This window comes from Macrotis lagotis, chromosome 8, assembly GCF_037893015.1.
Source record: "Macrotis lagotis isolate mMagLag1 chromosome 8, bilby.v1.9.chrom.fasta, whole genome shotgun sequence".
NCBI lineage: Eukaryota > Metazoa > Chordata > Mammalia > Peramelemorphia > Peramelidae > Macrotis > Macrotis lagotis.
The window spans coordinates 139,026,644-139,032,643 of NC_133665.1; the positions used below are offsets into that span (position 1 = coordinate 139,026,644).

A 6,000-nucleotide genomic window follows, 5' to 3' on the forward strand; every position below is an offset into this window, starting at 1 on the left:
TTTTATATACAAATATATATGTATTAATGCTTATTATTTCCCTCCCTCTCCTCATTTCTCTTCTCATTCCATCCACGTTGCTATCCTCACTTTGGCCCACTTGGTTCTCTCTCCTCAGTTCTCCAAGTCAATACACATTTATAATTATTATTAAGTGTCTAGCACCGCGCTAGTCCTTTTTCTTAGCATAACTTGAAAGTGGGTCAGGTTTGACTCTGGTGTTTTCCTCTCTCTCTCCCCAAAACCTCTTCTTCCCTGATCCCCTCCCCTTGACCCACTTTAGCGTTTTAATCACACTTCAGATTTCAAAGTCCCCCACCTAGTATCTACTAAGACCTGTAGTACCCCTCCACCAACATACCACCTTCCACCTCCTTCAACAAAATTTTCATTCTCTCAGTGAATCTGATCTCAGGTCAGTGTTTGAACTGCTAGTCTCTTAATTCCTTCAGAAAAAAATGTATTTTTAAAAAAAGGAATTTTATGAATTTAGATGGACCTATAATGGTAGCAATGGTCAGGGAAGAATATATTAGGCAAGAGTCAGGAGAAGATTTGGAAAAGGACCATTTTTCCTGCCCCTATTTACATCTCATCACCAACCATAAAGACCCTACTCTAAAAAGCCAACTCTGGGTTAATATCTCCTAATCCTGGATACAATGAGGCTATTGAGGCTTTACTGTTTTACTTCAATGGCAGTAGAATATAATAGTAGAAAATTTGGAATTAAATGACCCAAATTTGAATATGGTTATTATATTTCCTGCCTGTAGGACATTGGACAAATCATTTCTCCCCTATGGGCTGAAGTGAAAAATTCTAGGTATGGAACTTTGTATAGACTGTCCAGTTGTATTGCTGGGTAGATGAGTTTTGCTGAACTGCCTTTTTCTCTTATTTTTTTTTCTTTATTATAAGGGATAACTCTCTGAGTGAGTCAGAGGAGAAGGTTATGTTAGGACACAAAGGTGATATGAAAAAGGGGGGAACAAATGAAGAATTTTAATTTAAAAAATACAATAGAGTTGTAAATCAGCTTATCCTTAAGAAATCATTAGATACATCAGGAAATCAATCCTCTGAGCACTTACTGAAAGTCATGCATTGGGCAGTTAGGTAACAGTGGATAGAGCACCAGCCCTGGAGTGAGGAGGACCTGAGTTCAAATGTGGCCTCAGACACTTAATAATTGCCTAACTGTGGGACCTTGGACAAGTCACTTAACCCCATTGCCTTTCAAAAATCAAAAAAAAAGAAAAAAAGAAAAGAAAGTCATGCTATCTGAGAAGAGGCAGGGTAGTATATGTAGAAGAAAAAGTTGAACTTGGAGTCAATTCAAATCCTTGCTGTAATACTTGCTAGGTGTATGATCATAAGTCCCTTAACTTTTCTATACTTCAGTTTCCTTATAGGTATGTTTGGATAATACATCTGTAGGACCTATCCCACAGTATTGTGAAGCAGATCAAAAGAAATAATATATGTAAAGCATTTGCAAACTTTGACACAATATATAATTATCAATAATTATTTTCAAGATTAATTTATTTTTCATTTTTAGCATTACAATTTTTTGTGTCAAATTTTCCCTCCCTCATGCCCTTCTTCCATCTACTGAGAAGGAAATTATATTGTCAGTTATTATTACCAGAAATGTGATGGGTTTGGGGGAATAGTTGTTCTATTTTGAATGTGTTGAATTTGAGTTGCCCATAGGCCATCCAGTTTGAACTATCCAATAGGCAAGTATCAGTGCTCAGGAGACAAGTTGGGCTAGGCCTAGATAAAGAGATCTGGGAGCCATAGTGATGATCATTAAATTCATAGGAGTTGATAAGATCACCAAGGATGAGAGAAGAAAGACTAGAATATTCTTGGGGGATACTCATAAATGGGATCAAGATCTGGATGATGATTTCCCCAAAGGAGATGGGGAAAGAGCAACCAGGAGAGAGATGGACCACAAAAACCCAGAGAAGAGAGTCTTGGAAAAGAGATCATAGACAATGGAAAGAAGGGGGGGGAACCTTTAGATCTGGCAGTTAAGGGAGTGTTGGTTACCCTGGAGTGAGCAGGTTCTGTTGGATGAGGAGGTCAGAAGCCAACCTGCAGCTGGTAGAAGTTGGCAGGGGCCATTATGGAATCCTATCTCTCCACTTCCAGCCAGGCCCCTAATTGTGGGTTTGCTTCATTGTGTTTCAGTAGACAAATTTAATATTGGAGGCATTGGAGTGATTGATCTTCCCCTTCAAGCCAAACAGGTAGGGGAAATTAAAAGAAATTAAAAAAACAAACTTAATAAACTGTGCTCAGACAACTAGTACCCAAAGTGACAAAGTCTGACATTCTCTTGGCATGAGTAATTGTTTATGGGAACTCAGAGAATTAATTATGGTAAGTTGGCAGCCTGAGAGCAGAGGCTCTCACCTCAATTTAGTTATGAATGGAAAGACCTGACATCTTCATACTTGGACCCAAGACGAAAGACAAAGAAAGGCAAGAGAGGTGCTCAGATGCCTTCACCAGGATTGCTGCTGACCTTGCTAGTGTCTAGGTCTGCCTTTAGGAATACTCTCAGAGGGACAAGGAGTCCTGATTTATTGTACCTCCAGGTCAACTGTGATAGCTTTATTCTTTAGAAGGTTGCAAGTCTTTGATGCTCCTTCTATTTTTTTTTTAGGATTTTTTTTTTTTTGCAAGGCAATGGGCTTAAGTGTCTGAGGTCACATTTGAACTCAGGTACTCCTGACTCCAGGGCCAGTGCTCTGTCCACTGCACCACCTAGCCGCCCCATTCCTTCTATTTTTGTTAATCTATCCTGATCTCTATTTCATCAATCATTCTTTCTCTTTTCTCCATACTGTCCCTGTGTACTCTCCAATCTCACTGCCTAGCTCCCCCTCCTCCTATTCTCTTTCTTCCCTTTTCCATTTCAACCAGCTCTTAGGAAAGAAGTTCAGAGAAGTTAAAGCAATTTGCCCAGGTAACACTGCTGACAAGCATCTGAGGCAGAATTCAAACTCGGGCCTTTTTCATTTCAAGTCCATGACGCTGTCCACCATAAAAGGCTGATTCTGAATTTTAGATCATTTGTTCTAAGTGTGTTGTTGTTCAGTTGTTTCATTCATGTGACATTTCATGACTCCAATTGGGACTTTCTTGGCAAAGATACTGGAGTGGTTTGCCATTTCCTTCTCCAGCTCATTTTACAGATGAGGAAACTCAGGGTGAAGTGACTTGCCCAGGGGCACACAGCTAGTAAACCAAATTTGAACTTAGGTCTTCCTGACTCTAGGCCAGACCTTCTAGCTGCCCCCTATAAGTGGAAGCTTGGAGTAAGTTCACTGTGTAGTTCAGTGGCAAGAGAAAGGAGAAAAGCTTAGTTTAGTCAAAACAGGGATTGAGCTAAGTATTGTGTAGAGAGAAGTAGAAGGGTTTGGCAAGCAACCAGTAATTCATCAACAGAGGTTCTGTAGCATATATTTGGAATGGATAAAATCAGCCTGATAGTCTCACTTTCTCTGACAAAATCCAACTGCTCTGAGGAAGGAGCATAAAAACCCAATGGTGGGATTTCTCAGTGAGGAAAAGTCATGGGTCAAGAATGATAGACATTTATGAACCAAGGGATCCTAGAGTAGCAGCTAGTAAAACATTGAGCTGGAGGACCATAGGGTCAAGGTTGCAATAGAGGCAAGAGAAGTCTAAGTGGAGGAGATCACGGGATGATATATTTAGAAATGGAAGAGACTTTGGAGAGCACTCGATACTCTCCTTCATTTTTCAGATGAGGAAACTGAGACCCAGAGAGAGGAAATTATTTCCCCAAGGAAACTTAGGGGAAAAAGTGGCGATGCCTGAGAAATAGACATGAGTTGTAGGAATGAAGGTCATGGTGGACGTGAAAGCCAAATAAACTGCTGCCAGGTTAGGTTACATCAAGAAAAGTATAGTTCCCAGGACAAGGCATATACTCTGCTTTAGTTAGAACAAACCTGAAGCATGGTGTTCAATTCTGAGTGCTACATTTGAGGAGGACATCAATAAGCTCGAACATATTCAGATAAGAGCATAAACCATATCTTAGAAGGTGTTCTGTAGAAGGACTAAGGAAATAGGTATTTATAAGTATTGAAGAAGCCTTTCAGCCTTCACTTTCAAAGAGGGACCAAAGATGTCATGGAGAGATGTCTTGACTTGTGCATAGATGGAATTTAAGTGAGGCACAGTTGTTCATGGCCTCACTCTCTCTTCCAGAATCATAGAAGTCCAGTGACAAGAGGATGCTGTGGATAACCTTGACATCTTCAATATCTCACCAAGCTCTAAGCACTCCACAGAACCTGCTTCAGCCACCTTCCTGGCCATGGGAACAAATTGTTCATGTTCACCCATTCTGATAGGAGTTGACTCCACATACTTGGTGTAGACATTCCCCTAACTCATCAACAGATTTGAGAACCGTTAGTTACTTTCAATCTGTGACTCCAAGTAGCTGTAGGGTACAAAGTGACCTCCCCTGATAAAACTGGTTCTGTAGACAAGCTAATTTAAGAAATTTGGAACTTTCATACTAAAATAGAGAAGAAACAGTGAAAGCAAAATTGCTGTCATCAAATACCTGGATGTCTGCCATATGGAAGAGGAACTGTACTTGGTCTAAGTACTTTCAGGAAATAAAAGTAAAATCAAGGGGGTAAGTTACTGGGTGACAGTTTTCCACTCAATATAAAGACCTCCATGACAACTGGAGAATAGGTAGTCTTATGGGGTACTAGCAGATGCTGGAAGAGCACCCATCAGGTATCAAGTCACAAGATTTTCTGCCTTGTCTAGGAAGTTGAAGATGATGACCTCCAAGTTCTTCTAAACTTCAAGATTCTATGATGCTAAATGTGAGAACCCTAGGGACCAATAGGGAAGGCTACAGCCAGAATGGATAGAGCTTTCATTTCCCTGGTGAGTCACTGTGGCCCCAGCCCAGTCTCCATGAGAAATGCCAGGACTGATTATGCCAGGGTGACTACCCTGATAGAATGTTCCCAATGATAGAAAGGAGATAAAGCCCATTGGGAACAAGGAGTGACGTCTTCAGGCAATGTTCTTGATGATCAATGTACCAGGTGGAAATGAGCCCCTTCAATATTCCATCAGTCCACTCAATCACCATCAGCTCAGGGCTTTCTGGAACATCTGACATCCCTAGATGCATCCACACCCTGCATTTTACCATGCTTTCCCTACAAGACAGTGTGACCATAGAACCAAAGAAGTAAGCCCCACCTCTAACACATACTGGTTGTTAATGTCTATTTGTCTCAATTTCCTCATCTATTAAATGGAAATGATAATAGCATCTAAGCTTCCAAGGCTCTTGTGAGGTTAAAACAAGATATTTGTATTTTACAAATCTAAAAGTATTACATAAATGCTAACTGTTATTTCCCATACCTAACACACAGTAGTCATTTAATACATGCATATTGAATGGAAATGACATGGGATGCCTCCAAGAGGCTTTATATTTTAATATATTAAACTTTCAAGGAAAATTTAAAAAATCTCTAATTTTAGAATTTCAGACATCAATAAAATTGTTAAGGCAAGTAAATGGGGGGACATTTCACATATGCTTTTTTTTGTTTTTCTCTGTTTATATAGCTCTAAGTTTAGTTCAGGTCCTCTTCACCTCTTGCCCAGATTATAGGAATAATTTCCTACTAGGTCTCCCTGACTTGACTCAATTGAATCAATTCCTGATTCATTTCTCAAGTATAAGTGCTCACACTAAAATTTTAGGACTCCAATCCACTCCTAATTACATGATTTGGTGCCATTGCACCTAAGTTCAACTACCAGCTTTGCCTTTTACTTGCCTTAACAATTCTAGTCAAGTCAGGGAGACCTACTAGGAAATTATTCCTACAATCTGGGCAAGAGGTGAAGAGGACCTGAACTTAGACCTATATGAACAGAGGGAAAGAAAAAAGCATATGT

At 39.9% G+C, this 6,000-nt stretch overlaps 1 long non-coding RNA gene across 1 annotated transcript in view; it reads left to right on the forward strand.

Annotated features, from left to right (window-relative positions):
• Nucleotides 1–4,597, forward strand: part of LOC141494977 (uncharacterized) — a 72,719-nt gene extending 68,122 nt beyond the window's left edge. The window contains exon 4 of the long non-coding RNA XR_012470605.1: nt 4,261–4,597. This is a non-coding gene — a long non-coding RNA (uncharacterized LOC141494977). The remainder of the gene's footprint in view (nt 1–4,260) is intronic.
• The last annotated feature ends 1,403 nt before the right edge of the window (nt 4,598–6,000 follow it).